Source organism: Capra hircus, chromosome 2 (genome assembly GCF_001704415.2).
Source record: "Capra hircus breed San Clemente chromosome 2, ASM170441v1, whole genome shotgun sequence".
NCBI lineage: Eukaryota > Metazoa > Chordata > Mammalia > Artiodactyla > Bovidae > Capra > Capra hircus.
In genome coordinates, this window is record NC_030809.1 from 27,350,689 (window position 1) to 27,373,954 (window position 23,266).

At 40.1% G+C, this 23,266-nt stretch overlaps 1 pseudogene; it reads right to left on the reverse strand.

Annotated features, from left to right (window-relative positions):
* Positions 1–22,307, reverse strand: part of LOC102182925 — a 104,424-nt pseudogene extending 82,117 nt beyond the window's left edge.

Consider the following 23,266-nt stretch of genomic DNA (forward strand, 5'->3'; position numbering starts at 1 on the left):
CAGGATATCCCTAGAGAATCAGAGGCCAATCCCCGTGGCACACGCTCTCCCAGGAGCAATTTATCAAGCTCGTCTCTTTTACAGGTGAAGGAAAGATGGCCACCTGGCAGAAGGACAGAAGAAGATTTTCTAAGGATTTCCCAGAAAATCCTTAAAATGTAGTGGCTGTGTGACTTTAGATGAGCTACTTAACTTCCTTATATCTTAACATCCTTAAATATTCACTTACCTAACATTTTTTGAAATATTTCTCAAGCACACAGAGTCGCAGTGAGATGCACTAAGGCACAGAGGAGTAGCAGTCAAGCAGACTAGAGTATTTGAACCATCTGAAGCCCTTGCTTCTGAGCAGGGCCAACCTCCACATCCCTTAGTTACACCATTCATTAGACTGAAGTGAAAGGTGCATTTCCTTGGGGAAAAGAGGTCATAAACTCACTCAAATGCTGTGTTTATAACCTATATATTGCATTGCCTCTTTAGAATAGAGAAATCTACATCCAGTATCATCATATTACTATCTTCATATTACACTGAAGTCATGTTACTCAGGGCTTCCCCAGTGGCTCAGAGGTAAAGAATCACCTGCAATGCAGGAGCCACAGGAGACACAGGTTCAATTTCTGGGTCAGAAAGATCCGCTGGAGGAGGGCAAGGCAATCCACTCCAGTAGTCTTACCTGGAGAATCCCATGGACAGAGGAACCTGGCAGGCTACAGCCTATAGGGTAGCAAAGAGTCAGACATGACTGAAGCAACTTAGCACACACATGCACACAAGTTACACATCCATGCTATACATGCAAATGCAACTGTTTATGTTCACTGTGTGTTTTGCATCTTAAAATTAATCTAAAATTGCATCTTACTACTATGTTCTTCTATTTAATAAATATTCCTTATAAGCAATGCAGGGAAGTTCTACCCACATGTGCATATATCTGAAGTTGCTTCAGTTGTGTCCAACTCTCTGCAAGAGAGAAGCAGACTGTAATCCACCAGGCTCCTCTGTCCATGGGGATGCTTCAGGCAAGAACACTGAAGTGCTCCTCCCCACTACTTCCTAGCCCATCCTACGCATGTAGGTTGTCACAAAGCCCCTGTTAGACTTCCCTGGGTCATATAGCAAATTCCCACTGGCTATTTATTTTACGTATGTTACTGTATATATTTCCATCCTACTCTTTCCAGGAATGAAGGGACATATATATATTTATGACTGATCCATGTTGATATATGGCAAAACCCAGCACAACATTGTAATTATCCTTCAATTAAAAATAGATGAACTAAGGAAAGAAAGAATACTGGAGTGGCTTGCCGTGCCCTCATCCAGGTGAACGTACACATCCAGTAATTTAAAGGTATGTCGTATCTTATGACCAATTTAATAGTACTCGAGGGTAATTTTGACTATTATGATGTTTGCCCCCTCTACTGAATTCAGACTCTGCACTCTATTTTAAGGTATGTCTCCACTAAACTGTTAGTAATCACCATAGTGGGCTCCAAGTCCAATGATCTGGGTTAGAATCCTGACTCCATGCCATACTGCATAACATTAGGCAAGTTATTTAACCTCTACAAGCCTCCAGTCTATCATATATAGAAGCGGTTGACATAGTGTCTGACAACTTGCAAGCAATGAATATTAGCTGCTCCTGCTGTCACTGCAATTACTGCTACTATTATTGTTCTCATTACTGCTACTTTCTTATTACTCATGAATACCTAGCCGTGTGTAAATTACTCCAGACTTCCCCTTGGAATCTCCAATCATGTTTCCTTATAAGCATGATACTTTTCTGTTCCAGTTCATCATCCATAGCTATTTTTTCCAAGTTCTGTAAGTAGGAGGCATATTAAAATCAGAAGCATTGTTCTCTAAGTACCCTGGCCTAGGCATTGAACGGGAAGACATTGCTGTCACTTAAGAAGAGAATAACAAAGAGTAAAACCCTCCTCGTGTCCTCGTTTTCACTTTGATGTACCACAAATAAAAAATGAGCTGACACTCCGAAAATATGAAGACACCATATTGTTGTCACTCTGCATTCTGGCACATCTGATTTCCCTCATGCTGCTCGGGCTGCTGAAGCCTTTGAAGTTAGAAAATACCAGTGCCTGATCTTCGAGCACTGATAATTAAGACATAGTGTGGCAAATCAAAAGAGACACGCCACCTAGTATCTACATTCTCTTCCCAGGGGTAGAGGGAGGGGAAAAGAGGAAGAAGGAAAGCAAGTTTAGAGTTGTGATTCAGAAATCAATTGGTTCTGCCCTTCGGTAGTAAAAGACCAGCCACTTCTATATTATGACTCAATCCCATCCTACATCCCAAAGTCAATTTTTCTTCTGCTTTTATGGCTTATGATCATTGAGTTTCTTTTTCTTAAGGCTAATTTTTCTTCTAAGAAGAGAGAGAAATGCCATTTCTTAAAAAAAATATATCTTATCATTTGTCTTCTTATGGGGGGAAAATGGATGCACATTTATGTCATTCTTCTTTGTCATAAGCAATTGCTGTTGTGTCATAAATTTAAAGCAGGTTGTGCTTCTGAGGCCCTGTTCAAATCTGAGCTGGGGACATGTGGGATATAAAGGTTTATTAGTATAAATGGATAAATAATGAATGTTGAGTCTCAGGAACCTTGTGTTCCAGCTAGTTGGCTCCAATAACATGTCATAATATATTAAAAAAAATTCAACCAGGCAATATCTTCACAAAGATAAATTGATCTAAACTCTAATTGGAAAAGCATAGAAAGCATATTGCCATGTTCATTTCTTTACGATAAATAATTTGGGTCTATGAATTCAACTGTGATTTATTTGTAAGTATATCATAATCATCAAAGTGGGAGACAGACATTTTTTTGGAAAACTCACTGTTGAATTTATTCAGAATTAAAACCTGTTAACTCTATAGAAGATCTGTCTGAATATCATCTTAAGTGATATTTCCCTGTTGTTCTCCTTCTGGTCTCTGACATTTCTCTGTTTACTGCAATATTATTTAAATGAAAAGATGCCCCACAGATTGCCCAGGGCTGCAAAAAAAAAAAAAAAAAAAAAGACCCAGAGTGACCTTAAAGTCAAAGGAAAATCTAACTTGATGAATAAAATGAGACCCCGCCTCCTATTTTCCAAAGAAAGTTTTCAACAATGTCAAGATAACAGTTTTCAAATTTATAGTAGCTTTGAAAACTGTTGGAACTACCAAGCAGTGATCAAAATCATAAAGGAGGAGTAAATTTTTAAAATAAGTATAAAGCATTCATTGGATAAGGTTAAAAATGATCCACTGGCTTTCATAATTTTTGTGTGTAAAGATTAGCAAAAGGGAAGGAATTCCAAGGAAATAAAATGTGGACTAATTTATAGTCTTGAGATGTTATTTTGACTCAGGAGAAGGGAGAATAATGATTGGTGTGGGTGGGACAAGAGGAAGAAAAGGAAAGCCGTGTAGGAGTTAATAAGCTCCTAGGAGTCAACAGGAACAAAAGCTGTGATTGAACACGTGGTATTACTACTTTCTGTGTCATGTAATACTTGAATGTGTTTAATCATGTGTCGGAGATGATTGAAGAATTCCAGACCTTAAAAGGGATTCCAGACCATCATTGTCTATATTTCTTCATATTTGGTTGGGAGGGTAAGATATGGCTGCAGGGACACCCTGACCCAGAAGAGTTGGACAGTGGTGGTGGGAATGGCCTCCCTACAATGTGGCAGTTATTTGAGTGATTTGAAGACTAGGTCAGCTGTATAAGCTACATTTATAGCTATTGCTATCATTGTTCTTCATTTAACATTGTTTTAGTCTCTTACAGATTATAATTCATGTGTATATATACACGAATATATAATATGAATATTTTCATTAGACCTTCCCATGGTCTTTAAAGACAGTAATACTTATGTCAACCCCATTGTGAATGACCTGGGTACTTGAGGAGTTAATGATATGCTAAAGATGATGCAGGCACCGGTAGCAGACTCTGAAATAGATCCCAGTCCTTCTGGTATCTAATTCCATATTTTCAGACAACCCTATAACCTCTGGAAAAGAAAACACTACTCCTGAGAGAAGCTGTGAGAAGAAACACTTGGTTGGCAGAACGAAGATGGAGAAATTAGAAAGAAGTGCACAATACAATTTCTTTAACAATCACTTACATAGCACTTGGCATGTTTCAGGAGGTCTCAGCTATGTTACAATATTGACTCACCCATGTGCATAACAAATATAGAGGTAAATGCTATTAGCAATCCTGTTTTAGAGATGTGAAAGCTGAGGCCTATAGAGGTTAAATAACTTGCTCCAAGACCTGGTAAGCTGGTTAGAGTTCATGGCTTTAATCAGAGAGGTTTGATACAACTGTGGGTAATGGTCTGGTTACTGGAAAGATTGAATGAGATCATAACAACCCAAGTGTTCAGTACAGCGCTTGGAAAATGGTGTTTAAAAGAACATAAGTACATCGCCTAGGGCATGAAGAAGACAGCTGGCAGACTTAATTGGGTTCAAGAACTTGTACTTGATGCTATTCAATGAGATGAAAGCTGAGCAAAGTCTGATGGGATGTTCAAGAGCATCCCTTACACAGAATCCCCTTCAGTAGAGCTTGACACATTTTAACTAAAATCAAATGACCTGAGTGTTCTTCCTCTTAGTCTCCAGTTCATCTTAATTTAATCCAAATCTAGAATAAGTTTTCCCAGTGTCCTGAAATGATTCTATAGCTTGAATTTTATCACCTTTCTAAGCTATGATGATAGAAAGATGAAAAAGCTGCAACTTCACCCCTCAAGCAACAGATATCATAGAAAGTGATTTTGTTTTTGGTCACTAAGTGGTGTCTGACTCTGTGACCTCATGGGCTGCAGCACACCAAGCTTTCCTGTCCTTCACTATCTCCTGGAGTTTGCTCAAATTAATGTCCAATGAGTAAAGGTATGTTAAGTTCCTTCAGTCATATCTGACCCTTTGTGACTCCATGAACTGTAGCCCACCAGGCTCCTCTGTCCATGGGATTCTCCAGGCAATAATACTAGAGCGGGTTGCCATTTCCTCCTCCAGGGGAATCTTCCTGACCTGGGGATTGAACTCACGTCTTTTATGTCATCTGCACTGGCAGGTGGGTTCTTAACTATTAGCAAGCACCACCTGGGCAGATGTATAAAACCATAATAATAACCATGTCATATACTAAGCAGAAAGTAAAATTTGTCAAAGGAGAAGAAGGAGCACATAAGAGAAATTTTGCTTTTGTCTTGGGTCAGATTTCTTCAAGGAGTAAACTTCACAGAGCTTGGAAAGGAAAGCAGATGACTGTGGCAATGACTGCAGAAGATAGACAGGTCAAGAAAATGACACAGGCTTGCGGAAATGTGATGTGACTGGGGAAACATGCATGACTTGTTATTGCTTGAAAATAAATTTGAGGAGGAAGCATAAAGAAACAGGGAGAGCAGGAAGGCATGAGGAAACTAGCCAGGTATCCTGTCATAAAGACTGCATGCACCATATGAACCTCATAGGAGAAGGATGAAAAAGGGTAAGACCAGATCTGTATTTTAGAACATAACTCTCCTCAAAGCGTGGTTGAACAATTCAAGGAGGAAAAATTAGAGTCCATCTCCAGGTGAGGAATGTTGAGAGCTTGAGCTGAGACAGCATTAGTAGGGGATGGGAAAAACACAAGATGGGTTCACAAATTATTCAGTTCAGTTCAGTTCAGTTCATTCGCTCAGTCATGTCCGTATACAGGAAGACAAATTGAAAGGAATATTGGATCTTGGAATGGCTCTTAGAATTCTGACAAACAACTAATCTCAAAAATATACAAGCAACTTATGCAGCTCAATTCCAGAAAAATAAACGACCCAATCAAAAAATGGGCCAAAGAACTAAGTAGACATTTCTCCAAAGAAGACATATGGATGGCTAATGAACACATGAAAAGATGCTCAACATCACTCATTATTAGAGAAATGCAAATCAAGACCACAATGAGGTACCACTTCACACCAGTCAGAATGGCTGAGATCCGAAAGTCTGCAAACAATAAATGCTGGAGATGGTGTGGAGAAAAGGGAACCCTCTTATACTGTTGGTGGGAATGCAAACTAGTACAGCCACTATGGAGAACAGTGTGGAGATTCCTTAAAAAATTGCAAATAGAACTGCCTTATGACCCAACAATCCCACTGCTGGGCATACACACTGAGGAAAACAGAATTGAAAGAGACACATGTACCCCAATGTTCATTGCAGCACTGTTTATGATAGCCAGGACATGGAAACAACCTAGATGTCCATCAGCAGATGAATGGATAAGAAAGCTGTGGTACATATACACAATGGAGTATTACTCAGCCATTAAAAAGAATACATTTGAATCAGTTCTAATGAGATGGGTGAAACTGGAGCCGATTATACAGAGTGAAGTAAGCCAGAAAGAAAAACACCAATACAGTATACTAACACATATACATGGAATTTAGAAAGATGGTAATGGTGACCCTGTATGCAAGACAGCAAAAGAGACACAGATGCGTAGAGCAGACTTTTGGACTCTGAGGGAGAGGGAGAGGGTGGGATGATTTGGGAGAATGGCATTGAAACATGTATACTATCATGTAAGAAATGAATCGCCAGTCTATGTTCAATGCAGGATACAGGATGCTTGGGCTGGTGCACTGGGATGACGCAGAGAGATGGTATGGGGAGGGAGGTGGGAGGGCAGTTCATGTTTGGGAACTCATGTACACCCGTGGTGGATTCATGTCAATGTATGGCAAAACCAATACAGTATTGTAAAGTAAAATAAAGTAAAAATTAAAATTAAAAAAAAAAAGAATTCTACTTTGCTAGTGGGGTCACTGATGCAGGTGGCAAGTATAGGAAGGAAAAGAGGTTTGAGGATGAAGGGAAGGTGATAAAAAGACTTTAGAAGAGATTGCATTTAAAGTACCCATGAGACACTTTATTAGAGAAATCTAGTAGATAGTGGATCATCTGAGCACATAAGAGGTATTCAACACTAGTTGCCTTAATGTAATTATCTCCCTTGGTATGCCAGTTGTTTTGGATGTATTCATCATGCTGAAATCCATAGGACCCTGGCGATTCTTTTCTGTCTATATCACTGCTCATCCCACATTTCTTAGCGAGTCACTAGTCTCCCTCTGAATGTCATAAAATTTATCACTAGTCAGAGCACCATCCTCCCACTTCCCTCTTAAAGCATCTAGTGATTCATCCTATGTTTACTCTCTCTACTCCCAATCCCATGTCAGGGTCTACTGGTATTCTCTGTCTTTATATATCCATGCTTCTTCCCAGACCAGTGGCAGCATCAACTTCACCCTGGAACTTGTTAGAAATGGAAATTCTTGGTCTTCACCCCAGTTCTCCTGAATCAGAGACCCTGGGAATGTTACCAAGAAATCTGTGGTTTAATAAGCCCCTAGGTGATCCTGATGCCTGCTCAAGTTTGTGAAACTCTGCTATAGAGCTTTTTCTGTAGCCTAATACATTTAGCTTTTTCCAATTATACTTGCTCATGTCACTCATCCACTCAACTATGAAAGAGAAATTATTATTTTAAAATGTAGAGATATTAGGTCTACTTGCCATCCATATATAATTTTTGGATACTGATGCTTTTTCTCTGTATTCTAAGTTGGTATGAGTTTTGTGTTTTCAGTTGTGTCCAACTCTGCAAGCCCGTGAACAGTAGCCTGTAAGGCTCTTCTATCCATGGCATTATCTAGGCTAAAAAAAAAAAATGTGTAAGTGGCATTTAAACACTATTTTGTTTTTAAGCTGTTCTTAGAAGCTTCCATGCACCAACTCGAGTCATTAAACAAGGGGTAAAGACTAGAGTGCATAGGACTGAATGAAAAGAAGAGAGAAAGAAATAGAAGGGTAATGAAAATACAAAAGAGAGGAAAAAAGAAAAAGAGGGAAGTGAATAAAATGAAAAATGAAATGCTAAGTGGAATGTGTAGGGAAGAAGAAAGTAAAAAAGATGGAAGAAAGAGAGAAGGCACACAAGGACAATGATTCAAAATCTCCAGATTCGGCCATCTGGTGTCTCTTGTTAAGCATCTTTCAATTAGGATATAAGTTAAAAAAAAAAAAAAGAAAAAAAAACTTGCAGGCAGATTCTGTTTCACATCATCCTCATTTATAATCCTGCTAACAGCTTTCTTCACTTGGCAAGCTGGTTATCTTGCATGTCCCCTCCAGATTCACACCTTATCACCTCCATTCTGCACTATGCCCTGGGAGGTGGATGCATAGACTAAGGCAACAGGTCCCTTCTGGAAGGATTTGGCTTCTGTATGAATTCAGCCAATGTCAGAACATTGGAAGATAGGAGAAAAGAGAGGTTGGATTATCAGTTTCCTTGTTTGTTTCCTGCACCATAGACTGCTATCCTTCAACCTAAAGCCTCAAATCCTATCGGGTGATTCCTCCAAGTTCTCTCTGTCTATCTCTGTCTCTATCTCTTGGTCTCTATCACCCTCTTTCTCAATTTCTTGCTCTCACTCTTGTTTTCTTTCTCTTCTTGTCCCTTCAGACCTAGCAGTGGTAACATCAAGACTACTCTTTGGATAACTAAATTATTTCCTTGGGCTCCCTCTACCTTCTCATCACACCATTGTGAAATGTCCCATTATTAAACTCTTCAAATATCCTATTTGAGTGCACTATATTTTCCTAGCCAAAAATGACTGCTAAACTTTGCTTTAAGACTTCACACTCTCATAGTTTTCCTCCTCCTTTACTGTTCAGTCCATCTTTACTATTCATTGCTGACTTCATCTCTTCTTCATAACATTAAATCTTAGAGTGCCCTTGGACTCATTTCTCAAACTCATTCTTTTTCCTGTGTACCCTCAGTCCCTGAGTGATCTCTGAATGTATGTAATGTACATAAAATATTACATTCATTCAGTGATCTCTTCAGATGACTTTAAATATGTACCACTAAATAGATGTCTCCAGTCCTAACCGTTCCCATTGCATTCCAAATTCAGCTGTCCACTCCAAAGCCTAAATGCACAAGTCTCAATTAAAGTGTCCATATTATGCCCTCCCTCCAATTCCCTCCTACCTTGGTCACAGCCATCTCAACAGCAGCACCACCATTCATAGTGTTGGTGATGGTGGTGGTTTAGTCTCTAAGTCGTGTCTGACTCTTGCAACCCTACGGACTATAGCCTGCCAGGCTCTACTGTCCATGGAATTCTCCAGGCAAGAATACTGGAGTGGGCTGCCATTTTGCTCAAGTCCAAATCCGAGAAATCACCCTAGACTCCTCTTTGCTGCCTACCCTGCAAACAATCCAGTAGCAACTACTATCAACTCAAACTTCAGGATATACCCTGAAACCAACAACTTCTCCCTCCTGCACTGGACCAAGCCACCTTCATCCCTTACCTACCTACCTAATGATCTCCTACTGGGTCTCCATGTTTCTACTCTCTCTCCTACTAAAGCCAGAGTGGATCTACTTAGGCACACATCAGACTGTGTCATTCACCTACTCACACACTTTCAAAGACTTCCAAGCACAAGCCAAATGAAATCCAAACATTTCCCCACCAAGACTCCTAAGCTTTCTGTCTCCTGGCCTTTGTCTAACTCTCCAAATACTCTGGTCTTTTTCAGCCAGTTTGACCTTCTTAGTTTCATTATAGTAGCCATTAGCCATATGTTCCTTTTGAGTAATTGAAATGTTTGCTAGGAGACTGAAGAACTGAATTTCTTATTTTAATTCTCAGTAAATTTAAATTTAAAATGAGTACCAATTTAATGATCAGAAAACCTTGAGGTATGTCCAGACAACATGGATATATGAACCTGTTGTTCAGTCACTCAGTCATGTCTGATTGTTTGCAACTCCATGGACTGGAGCATGCCAGGCTTCCTAGTCCTTCAGAGAAGGACAGGGAACCTATTTTATCAATTACAAATTTTATGGAATCCAAATTCAGATCAATTACATTCAATAAACATTTCACTTCTGAGTTGAGATATGCTTCATATATAAAATACCCACCAGATTTGGAAAAACAGTTATATAAAAAAATGTAAAATATTATTCATAATGCTGACCTTGATTTTACATTTAAATGGTAAAACATATAGTTAAATCAATTTCACTTTTTGTTCTTACTTTTGAAAGCATATTTCCTTTTTTATTGTGCTTGCTAAAATTTTTAAAATTGCATGTGTGGCTGTCATTACATTCCTATTGTAGAACACTGCTCTAAGACCCCAAACTCAGTCCTGCCTCCAGGGTCTTTGTACCTGTGGTTCCCTCCATCTAGAACACTCTTCCAGACCCACAACTATATATGGTTCATCATTGCTCATTCTTAATTTTTATTCAGATATCTGCTCAAATATCAGCTATTCAATAGCTTTTCTTTACTTTTTTCCCCATTCTTTTTTTCAGTTGAAATACTATTAATTTACAATGTTGTGTTTCATTTCAGTGTTCAACAAAGTGATTTATATATATATATAGACACACAGTTTATTAGGTTCTTTCCCATTATAGGCTATTACCAGATAGTGAGTATAGTTCCTTGCACCATAGTTCCTTTACCGCTTAACCATTTTATAAATAGTATTATGTATCTGTTAATTCCCAACTCCTAATTTATCTCTCCTCCTTCCCCAGATACCCCCTTTGGTAAACATAAATTTGTTTTGTTTGTTTATGGATAGACATATTTCTGTTTTGTAAAAATACATATTTCTATTTTGTAAAATAAGTTCATTTGTACATTTTTTTTTTTTAGATTCCACATATACAGCTTCCCTGGTGGCTCAGTTGTAAAGAATCCACCTGCCAATGCAGGAGACATGGGTTCAATCCCTGGATCAGGAAGATCCCCTGGAGGAGGAAATGGAAACCCACTCCAATATTCTTGCCTGGGAAATCCCATGGACAGAGAAGCATGATGGGCTGTAGTTCATAGGGTCACAAAGAGTTGGACACAACTTAGCGACTAAACAGCAATAGCAAACATACAATCCTGCAATCTCTCGCCTAGGCATATATCCAGAGAGAATTGTCACTCAGAAAGATACATACACCCCAATATTCGTGTGTGTGTGCTCAGTGGCTTCAGTCACGTCTGACTCTTTGTGACTCTATGAACCATAGCCCACCAGGCTTCTCTGTCTTGGATTCTCCAGGCAAGAATACTGGAGTGGGTTGCCATTCCTTCCTCCAGGAGATCGTCTTGACTCAGGAACTGAGCCCCCATCTCTTATGTCTCCTGAATTGGCAGGCAGGCTCTTCACTACTAGCACCATCTGAGAAGCCTTCACTGTTCATAGCAGAACCATTTACAATAGCCAAGCCATGGGAGCAACCTAAATACCCACTGACAGATAAACGAATAGAAAAGATATGGTATATATATATATACACACACACATATACTATTCAGCCAGTAATAATGAAATAATGTCACTTGCCACAATCTGGATGGATCTAGAGACTGGCATATTTGAAGTAAGTCAGACAGAGAAAGACAAACCACATGTGATATCAAGGAGGCTTTTTTTTTAACCACACTATCTAAAATAGTTTTCATCCTCTCTCTCTTACTTTGCTTTAATTTTTCCACATCAGTACTTCTAATTCTTATTCTCTGATTACCATATGAGAAAGTAAGCCTCATGAGAACAGGGATTATTTTTCTTGTTCAGTGCCCTAGTCTCAAAGCTTAGAAAAAAGAATATATATGGATCCATGGGTACTCAATATTTGCTGAAGAATGAATGAATGAGTGAAATAAGCCACTGATGCTCAACTATGGCATGGCACAAATATATATGTATATTGTATATGTATACTCTATGACTACTACCTGAATACTTTATTTAAACATTTACGCCATGTTGTAACCAGAGATCATATTGCCAACATCCATTGGATCATAGAAAAACAAGAGAATTTGAGAAAACACCTACTTCTGCTTCACTGACTACACTAAAGCCTTTGATTGTGTGGATTACAACAAACTGTGGCAAGTTCTTAAAGAGACAGGAATACCAGACCACTTTACCTGTCTCCTGAGAAATCTGTAACCAGATCAAGAAGCAACAGTTAAAACCAGACTTGGAGCAACAGACTAGCTCAAGATTGGACAAGGAGTTCGTCAAGGATGTATATTGTCATCCTGCTTATTTAACTTATAAGCAAAGTACATCATGAGAAATGCCAAGGTAGACGAAACACAAGCTGGAATCAAGATCCCTGGGAGAAATGTGAATAACCTCAGATATGTACATGACACCACTCTTATGGCAGAAAGAGGAATTAAAGAGGCTGTTGATGAAAGTGAAAGAGGAGAGTGAAAAAGTTGGCTTAAGACTCAACATTCAAAAAGCTAAGGTCATGGCATCTGGTCCCATCACTTCATGGCAAATAGATGGGAAAACAGTGGAAACAGTGAGAGACTTTGTTTTCTTGGGGTCCAAAATCACTGTAGATGGTGACTGCAGCCATGAAATTCAAAGATGCTTGCTCCTTGGAAGAAAAGCTATGACCAACCTAGACAGCACATTAAAAAGCAGAGAGATTGTTTTGCCAACAAAGCTTTGTTTTTAGTCATAGTCAAAGCTGTGGTTTTTCCAGGAGTTGTGTATGAATGTGAGTGTTGGACCATAAAGAAAGTTGAGCGCAGAAGAACTGTTTTTGAACTGTAGTGTTGGTGAATACTCTTGAGAGTACCTTGGACTGGAAGGAGATCAAACCACTCAATCTTAAAAGAAATCAACCCTGAATATTCATTGGAAGGAGTGATGCTAAAGCTGAAGCTCCATAACTGTGATCACCTGATGCAAAGAGCCTACTCATTTGAAAAGACCCTCATGCTGGGAAAGATTGAAGGCAGGAGGAGAAGGGGACAACAGAGGATGAGGTGGCTGGATGGCATCACTGATTCAATGGACATAAGTTTGAGTAGTCTCTGGGAGATGTTGAAGGAAGCCTGGCATGCTATAGTTCATGGGGTCACAAGAGTTGGACACAACTGACTTAACTGAACCTGAAATATTTCTCTCACAGGAACCTTGAGATGCTAGTATAAATGTAGCACTTGCTCAGAACCAACATTAGAACTTGAGTAAAGGAAAAGCTGGTGGGAGGGACATGAAACACTCTTCAAATATCCCTTTTATAGATACACCCAAGAGCCAAAATCCTATGCTTAACATCAATGAATCATTCATATTTAAGAATGCTATCATCTTTCATTTATTCTCTTTCAAGGAAGAGATTTCAAAGTGTATGAAAGTCTTCAAAAGGAGAAATGATATATGAAAGATACAAACCAAAGCCTTCCAAAATGCATTTTGCTTGAGATGCCTCAAAAGTACACCTGAACTGTTTGCAAAGCAGCCATGATTCTTAGCACATATTTTTTTCTTCAATTTTCAAGAGTAATTCCTAAGAAGGAAGGTAATTAGAATAGCATAAAAGTATTCTAGGCTACCTTAATGTAAATATATAGAACACATCATTTGTATGCTACTGGGAATTACTGTGAATTTTTGACTTAGATTTCAATAAAAATATCCTTTCTGTTACTAAAGTACTAAGACAATCCTCTTTCTTTGAATGTGAAGTTGTATATATAAATATAAATGTATATATATATATATTATATAGCATAGAAGCCAGGAAATTTTAAATTTTCCTCTCAAATTGCATCACTTTGCACCTCCTAAACAGTACAGACTGAGTTAATAATAACATCACCACAAATGTCAAAGAACATTCTTTTGCTCACTGTTGAGGAATTTCAAAATTGAAAGTAAGGTAAATGCATCAACATGGCAAAGTGGAAATAAGATGCATTTTTATCTTGCCTTCCAGAAGTTGTATCACTTTCTGTAATTGTAAAGTTATCATCATAGATAACTGCTAGAGAATTTTAGCAGACTCAGGCAATTACTCTTCAGAGGTGGGAGTAAAGGATGGGGAGGGAGTGGAAGGTCCCCCTCCAAAAGGTCACAAAAGTGAGAATGTGTGTGAGGACAACTGTCAGCCTAGCTGATGGCCAGAGTCTAGAACTATTTCTGAATGATTATGACCTTCCTCTTCATGGACAAGTGAGGAATTTTCCATGAGTGGATGAGGGTGAGGGTCACATCAGCCATTCTTTCTTTTTCTTTTTTTAATTTTTTTTCTTTACAATATTGTATTGGTTTTGCCATACATCAACATGTATCCGCCACAGGTATACACGTGTTCCCCATCCTGAACCGCCCTCCCTCCTCCCTCCCCGTACCATCCCTCTGGGTCGTCTCAGTGCACCAGCCATCATTTCTTGTCCCCCTTCTGCCAGGCACGATGTTATTGGGTTTTCATTTTCCTCATCTACTTCCTAATTAATTATGAGTTACTGACATTAGGTAAACTTGTGTGTGACTAAAGAAATATTTTGGCAAGTTTGGAGGGATGTTTTTTCTGCATATTTCTGAACGTTAAAGCCTCATATTTGTGACCTTTGTCCGAAGGCATTAGTCATATTCAGATTCTCCTCTGTATCAGAGATAGAAGCAATAGGTTCAGTGAATTTTGGAGGGAAGGTGGCTTTAATTTTGCCATTCATCCTAATTTTTAGGCATGTAGAGTTAGAAGAATCATAGAAGATGAGTTTCAGGAACTCAACTTGCTGAGGCTTGCTGTAATATTGAGCAAAACACTGATTCTAGGTTCAAATTATGGTGGGCAGAGGCTGCCGATCTGTGGACCATCCCTGGCTTGTCTCATAACTTCTTAAATAATATACATTCTAAAGGTCTCCTCTCAGTTGGCAGAAACACTCAGGAACATAAAATAAATTCAATCTCAAATCACGGATACATTCAAGAATGTGCAGGACTGACACAGCTCCATTACAATCCCTTCTCGAGAGTCTTTCATATGAAAACGATGTTTATTTGGAACTGAAAAAAAAAAGATAGAAAAATATTCAAGAGTGTTTTTTTTTTTTTTTCCTCAAGATTCATTTTCGTTCTTTATTCTTACCTACCTGGAAATTCCTTTAACACCCATTTTTCACGATTACTCAGCACTTATCTTTTAAAACCCTAAGCTGGAACGTGTCCCTTATACATGAACTGATATGATAGAGGTTACATCTGACAACACTTTCTCTCTGCAAGAAAATATTCATCACCGTTTCCTATGCCAGTGATTCATTTCAATTCTGGTATCAAATAGATTTTACTTTACACCTCTCCTTGTCAAATGCATGCACTGCGCTTCCTCTAAATTTAAAATCCAGTCAGGGAAATGAAAGCAATAACACCTCTTTTATTACAGTTTGGGAAAACAATAAAAATCATTTTGGATATTGAAATATCCCATGAGGCACTTGGAAAATGGCAGACAATATATTCAAAAAAACAGATAAAGACAGTTAAAGAGACGATGCCTCTGTTTTTACCAATAGGTTTGCAGATATAAAATTGAATCAGCAAACTACAAATAAGTAAGCACAGAGATACCTTGTGAGTAGGTGAGTGAGGAGATACAGCAGTGAGGAGATATCACTCGTCCAAGGTAAGGAGCAGTGGCTGTGCTTTGCTGGAGCAGCTGTGAAGAGATATCCCACATCCAAGGTAAGAGAAACCCAAGTAAGATGGTAGGTATTGCACGAGGGCATCAGAGGGCAGACACACTGAAACCATACTCACAGAAAAGTAGTCAATCTAATCACACGGACCACAGCCTTGTCTAACTCAACGAAACTAAGCCATGCCTGTGGGGCCACCCAAGATGGGCGAGTCATGGTGGAGAGGGCTGACAGAATGTGGTCCACCGGAGAAGGGAATGGCAAGCCACTTCAGTATTCTTACCTTGAGAACCCCATGAACTGTATGAAAAGGCAAAATGATAGGATACTGAAAGAGGAACTCCCCAGGTCAGTAAGTACCCAATATGCTACTGGAGATCAGTGGAGAAATAACTCCAGAAAGAATTAAAAGGATGGAACCAAAGCAAAAACAATACCCAGCTGTGGTTGAGACTGGTGATACAAGCAAGGTCCGATGCTGTAAAGAGCAATATTGCATAGGAACCTGGAATTTCAGGTCCATGAATCAAGGCAAATTGGAAGTGGTCAAACAGAAGATGGCAAGAGTGAATGTCAACATTCTAGGAATCTGCGAACTAAAATGGCCTGGAATGGGTGAATTTAACTCAGATGACCATTATATCTACTACTGTGGGCAGGAATCCCTTAGAAGAAATGGAGTAGCAATCATGGTCAACAAAAGAGTCCGAAATGCAGTACTTGGATATAATCTCAAAAACGAAACAATGATCACTGTTCGTTTCCAAGGCAAACCATTCAACATCGCACTAATCCATGTCCATTCCCCAACCAGTAATGCTGAAGAAGCTGACGTTGAACGGTTCTATGAAGACCTACAAGACCTTTTAGAACTAGATGTCCTTGTCATTATAGGGGACTGGAATGGAAAAGAATGAAGACAAGAAACACCTGGAGTAACAGGCAAATTTGGCCTTGGAATACAGAATGAAGCAGGGCAAAGGCTAATAGAATTCTGCCAAGAGAATGCACTGGTCATAGCAAACACCCTCTTCCAACAACACAAGAGAAGACTCTACACATGGACATCACCAGATGGTCAACACCGAAATCAGATTGATTATATTCTTTGCAGCCAAAGATGGAGAAGCTCTATACAGTCAACAAAAACAAGACCAGGAGCTGACTGTGGCTCAGATCATGAACTCCTTATTGCCAAATTCACACTAAATTGGAGAAAGTAGGGAAAACCACTAGACCATTCAGTCCAGTTCAGTTCAGTCGCTAAGTCGTGTCCGACTCTTTGTGACCCCATGAATCCCAGCACGCCAGGCCTCCCTGTCCATCACCAACTCCTGGAGTTCGCTCAGACTCATGTCCATCGAGTCAGTGATGCCATCCAGCCATTTCATCCTCTGTCGTCCCCTTCTTCTCCTGCCCTCAATCCCTCCCAGCATCAGAGTCTTTTCCAATGAGTCAACTCTTCACACGAGGCAGCCAAGCTACTGGTTTCAGCTTTAGCATCATTCCTTCCAAAGAACACCCAGGGCTGATCTCCTTCAGAATGGACTGGTTGGATCTCCTTGCAGTCCAACGGACTCTCAAGAGTCTTCTCCAACACCACAGTTCAAAAGCATCAATTCTTCGGCCCCCAGCTCTCTTCACAGTCCAACTCTCACATCCATACATGACCACAGGAAAAACTATAGCCTTGACTAGATGGAGCTTTGCTGGCAAAGTAATGTCTCTGCTTTTGAATATGCTCTCTAGGTTGGTCATAACTTTTCTTCCAAAGAGTAAGCATTTTTTAATTTCATGGCTGTAGTCACCATCTGCAGTGATTTTGAAGCCCCAAAAAATAAAGTCTGACACTGTTTCCACTGTTTCCCATCTATTTCCCATGAAGTGATGGGACCAGATGCCATGATCTTCATTTTCTGAATGTTGAGCTTTAAGCCAACATTTTCACTCTCCTCTTTCACTTTCATCAGCAGGCTTTTTCGTTCCTCTTCACTTTCTGTAATAACTGTGATGTCATCTGCATATCTGAGGTTATTGATATTTCTCCCAGCAATCTTGATTCCACCTTGTGTTTCTTCCAGCCCAGCGTTTCTCATGATGTACTCTGCATATAAGTTAAATAAGCAAGGTGACAATATACAGCCCTGACGTACTCCTTTTCCTATTTGGAATCAGTCTATGACCTAAATCAAATCTCTTATGATTATACAGTGAAAGTGAGAAATAGATTTAAGGGACTAGATCTGATAGACAGAGTGCCTGATAAACTATGGATGGAGGTTCGTGACATTGTACAGGAGACAGGGATCAAGATCATCCCCATGGAAAAGAAATGCAAAAAAGCAAAATGGCTGTCTGGAGAGGCCTTACAAAGAGCTGTGAAAAGAAGAGAAATGAAAAGCAAAGGAGAAAAGGAAATATATAAGCATCTGAATGCAGAGTTCCAAAGAATAGCAAGAAGAGATAAGAAAGCCTTCCTCAGTGATCAGTGCAAAGAAATAGAGGAAAACAACAGAATGGGAAAGACTAGAGGTCTCTTCAAGAAAATTAGAGATACCAAGGGAACATTTCATGCAAAGATGGGCTAGATAAAGGACAGAAATGGTATGGACCTAACAGAAGAAGGAGATATTAAGAAGTGGTGGCAGGAATACACAGAAGAACTGTACAAAAAATATCGTCATGACCAAGATAATCACAATGGTGTGATCACACACCTAAAGCCAGACATCTTGGAATGTGAAGTCATGTGGGCCTTAGAAAGCATCACTATGAACAAAGCTAGTGGAGGTGATGGAATTCCAGTTGAGCTGTTTCAAATACTGAAAGATGATGCTGAGAGTGCTGCACTCAATATGCCAGCAAATTTGGAAAACTGAGCAATGGCCACAGGACTGGAAAAGGTCAGTTTTCATTCCAATCCCAAAGAAAGGCAATGCCAAAGAATGCTCAAACTACTGCACAATTGCACTCATCTCACACGCTAGTAATGTAATGCTCAAAAATTTCCAAGCCAGGGTTCAGCAATATGTGAACCGTGAACTTCCAGATGTTCAAGCTGGTTTTAGAAAAGCCGGAGAAACCAGAGATCAAATTGCCAACATCCGCGGGATCATCAAAAAAGCAAAGGAGTCCCAGAAAAACATCTATTTCTGCTTTATTGGCTATGCCAAAGCCTTTGACTGTGTGGATCACAATAAACTGTGGACAATTCTGAAAGAGATGGGAATATCAGACCACCTGACCTGCCCCTTGAGAAACCTATATGCAGGTCAGGAAGCAACAGTTAGAACTGGACATGGAACAACAGACTGGTTCCAAATAGGAAAAGGAGTACAACAGGCTGTGTATTGTCACCCTGCTTATTTAACTTATATGCAGAGTACATCATGAGAAATCCTGTGCTGGATGAAGCACAAGCTAAAATCAAGATTGCCAGGAAAAATATCAATAACCTCAGATATGCAGATGACACTACCCTTATGGCAGAAATTGAAGAGGAACTAAAGAGCCTCTTGATGAAAGTGAAAGTGGAGAGTGAAAAAGTTGGCTTAAAGCTCAACATTCAGAAAACGAAGATCATGGCATCTGATCCCTTCACTTCATGGGAAATAGATGGGAAACAGTGGAAACAGTGTCAGACTTTATTTTTTGGGGCTCCAAAATCACTGCAGATGGTGACTGCAGCCATGAAATTCAAAGATGCTTGCTCCTTGGAAGAAAAGTTATGACCAACCTAGATATCATATTCAAATGCAGAGACATTACTTTGCCATCAAAGGTCCACCTAGTCAAGGCTATGGTTTTTCCAGTAGTCATGTATGGATGTGAGAATTGGACTGTGAAGAAAGCTGAGCGCCGAAGAATTGATGCTTTTGAACTGTGTTGCTGGAGAAGACACTTGAAGAGTCCCGTGGACTGCAAGGAGATCCAACCAGTCCATTCTGAAGGAGATCAGCCCTGGGACTTCTTTGGAAAGAATGATGCTAAAGCTGAAACTCCAGTAGTTTGGCCACCTCATGCGAAGAGTTGACTCATTGGAAAACACTCTGATGCTGGGAGGGATTGGGGGCAGGAGGAAAAGGGGACAACAGAGGATGAGGTGGTTGGATGGCATCACTGACTGAGTGGACATGAGTTCGGCTAAACTCTTGGATTTGGTGATAACAGGGTGGCCTGGCATCTGTGGTTCTTTGGGTTGCAAAGAGTTGGACATGACTGAGCGACTGAACTGAACTGAAGCACAGAGAAAACTAATTGCTTAGAAAAGAATTTCCACTTGCTTTGTCACTGCTCTTGAAACTCTTCAAAAGTGCAGTTGATGTGAAATCCGAATTACAGAATCAAGATGCTGAAAGGCCAAAGCTTGTGTCTTTCTTCTCATAGACTTCTATCAGGGGTAGCCAGGACTCAGAAGAAACCTCACTGATGCAAAGCAAACCTATCAATGCTACACAGTGTGTTTCAGGGAGATTTGCTTCAATACAGAGGAGTCTAGTTCAAAGTTGTTCAGACTTTAATTTTCACATGAATCAAGCTCAACATTCAGAAAACTAAGATCATGGCATCCAGTCCCATCACTTCATAGGAAATAGATGAGGAAACACTGGAAACAGTGGTGGACTTTGTTTTTCTGGGCTCCAAAATCACTGCAGATGGTGATTGCAGCCATGAAATTAAAAGACGCTTACTCCTTGGAAGGAAAGTTATGACCAACCCAGAAAGCATATTAAAAAGCAGAGACATTACTTTGCCAACCATGATCCATCTAATCAAGGTTATGGTTTTTCCAGTGGTCATGAATGGATGTGAGAGTTGGACTATAGAGAATGCTGAGTGCTGAAGAATTTATGCTTTTGAACTGTGGTGTTGGAAAAGACTCTTGAGAGTCCCTTGGACTGCAAGGAGATCTAACCAGTCTATCCTAAAGAAGATCAGTCCTGGGGGTTCATTGGAAAGACTAATGTTGAAGCTGAAACTCCAATACTTTGGCCACGTGATGGGAAGAGCTGACTCATTGGAAAAGACCCTGATGCTGGGAAAGATTGAGGGCAGGAGGAGAAGAGGACAACAGAGGATGAGATGGTTGGATGGTATCAACAACTCAATGGACATGGGTTTTAGTGGACTCCAGGAGTTGGTGATGGACAGGGAGGCCTGGCATGCTACAGTTCATGGGGTTGCAAAGAGTTGGACATGACTGAGCGACTGAACTGGACTGAACTGAACACCTTGGACACTGATAAAATGCAATTGCTGATTCAGGAGGTCTGGGGCTGAGCCTGAGAATCTGTATTTTTAACCCATTTCCACATGATTCCCATGCCGCTGGTCCAGGGACCACATGTTCAGTAATGAGAGTTCACTTGGCTAATCACTTCTTGGAACTCAGGAAACCTGTGTTACCACTCTCACTCTTCTAGCAATCCACTGTCTGATCTCAGGAAACTGATCAGTCAGGGTCTCAGTTTCCCATCTGTGAAGAAGAGATACCAAGGGTAAAGGGTTCTTATTGATCTAAAACCTTGAAAACAGTTATGATAGTAGTTATGAAACTTGTTCTCTGACCAGGTTTGACCGAATGTATTTGAGGGCATGAAAGACATCAGAAGAGGAAAAGAATGAGCCTTAAAGGCTGAGAATCAAAGGTAAGCACACAGATACATAGGGCCTGTGTGTGTGCATGGGTGCCAAGTCGCTTCAGGTGTGCCCAACCATTTGCAACCCTGTGGACCATGTCCCGCCAGGCTCCTCTGTCCATGGGATTCTCAGGCAAGAATCCTGGAGTGAGTTGCCACGCTCTCCTCCAGGGGATCTTTCCAACCCAGGGATCAAACCTAGGTCTTTTATGCCTCCTGCATTGGCAGGAGGTTTCTTTACCATTAACATCACCTCTTATTGGAAGGGAAAACAACAAACCATAGAATAAGAAGAAAGTAGAGTCAGACATGACTGAATAACTAAGCACAGCACAGCACATAAGTAAAGGAAAAGAAAAAGAAAAGTGCCAGAGAAAGAGTCAGACGAAGGAACATCAGACTTCAGCACAGAGGAATAGAGGATAATGTGAAAGCGCCATATTCTTTAGTATCTGGAAATGATGACTGCAGCAATTCACAAGGGCAGAGCCCTAGAGAACCCTGGAGAAGAGGATGATGGAGAAGAAGGAAACCTTTGGATGAAGTACAACAAATTATTTAAAGGAGGTAATAAAAGAAATTGAATCACCTCTTTCTCTAAAATGCTGGCTGGATTTTTAATGCAGTGTTTTCCTTGGCCTTTTGGCATTGTCTTTAAGTACCAGGGACATATAAAGCACAGCTTCTGGTCACTGTTCCATCACATATTGCCACCAACAGGAGATGAATCAAGTGGCCAAGAATTTCCAAACACTCTAAAGGCTCTCTGTATTGGATCCTTCCAAGAAAAGCAGTCTGCCTTCATATCCCCAAATCCTCCATTATGACAGGGAATTCCTAGCAGAACTCTCAGGGGCAAAAAAAAGATGGAGCAAAAAGCATTTCTTTTAATTTACTTTTTTATAAATCACTAACTAATTGAACCATTTTCAGCAAAGCCAGAAAATCCTGCCCATCAGGATTGACAGTCACTTACGCTGATAGCATTCTTGAACTTTTCCAAGGTTGAAGCTACTGATGATTCACTGCTGGGAACACCCATGATAACTATTTCAGACCTGTGAACTATCACACCTTCTCAATGTCAGCAGATGCCTGCATCCAGCAAATACCTTTCCAAAAGGCTGTAAGATTACATTTTATTTTTGGAAGTGACCATTCGAGTCACCAAATGGTAACACTCTCTCTGAGCCTGCCAAGGGCCCTGGCTGACTTTCTTCCATGTACAGGCACAGTCTGCTTAAGACTAATATTGCCTGTGAATCAGTAGTTCCTGGACCCAAGGCTGTGTCTGAATTCCAGTTGGCTTTTTTGACATGTCTATATCTACAGACAGAAACAATGGGTCCCATTCAAAAGGTTTCCAACCCGAGGAGAGACGGTTAGACTCCTTGCAGCACCATGAATAGTACAATCAGGTGCTAGGGGGAAGAGATAATTAGGGACTTTGGAAAGGTCATATACACACTGCTATATTCAAAATGGATAACCAACAAGGACCTACTGTATAGCACTTGAAAGTCTGCTCTATATTATGTAGCAGCTTAGCTGGGAAGGGAGTTTGGGGGAGAATGGATACATGTATATGCATGGCTGAGTCCCTTTGCTGTTCACTGGAAACTATCACATTGTTAATTGGCTATACCCCAATACTAAGAGTCAGACACGACTGAGCGACTTCACTTCCACGTTTCACTGTCATGTACTGGAGAAGGAAATGGCAACCCACTCTAGTGTTCTTGCCTGGAGAATCCCAGGGACGGGGGACCGGGTGGGCTGCCGTCTCTGGTGTCGCACAGAGTCGGACACGACTGAAGCGACTTAGCAGCATACCCCAATACTAAATAAAAAGTTTAAAGTTTGAAGAAAAAAACTAAAAGGAAAATGTACAACTGAGTAGAGGAGATGTAGTTTTATCCACAGATAAAGACAGTAGATCTGACCCTCTAAATTTACCAAGATTCACTCAGGATTCTACTGCAGTACACACAGACTTTTATC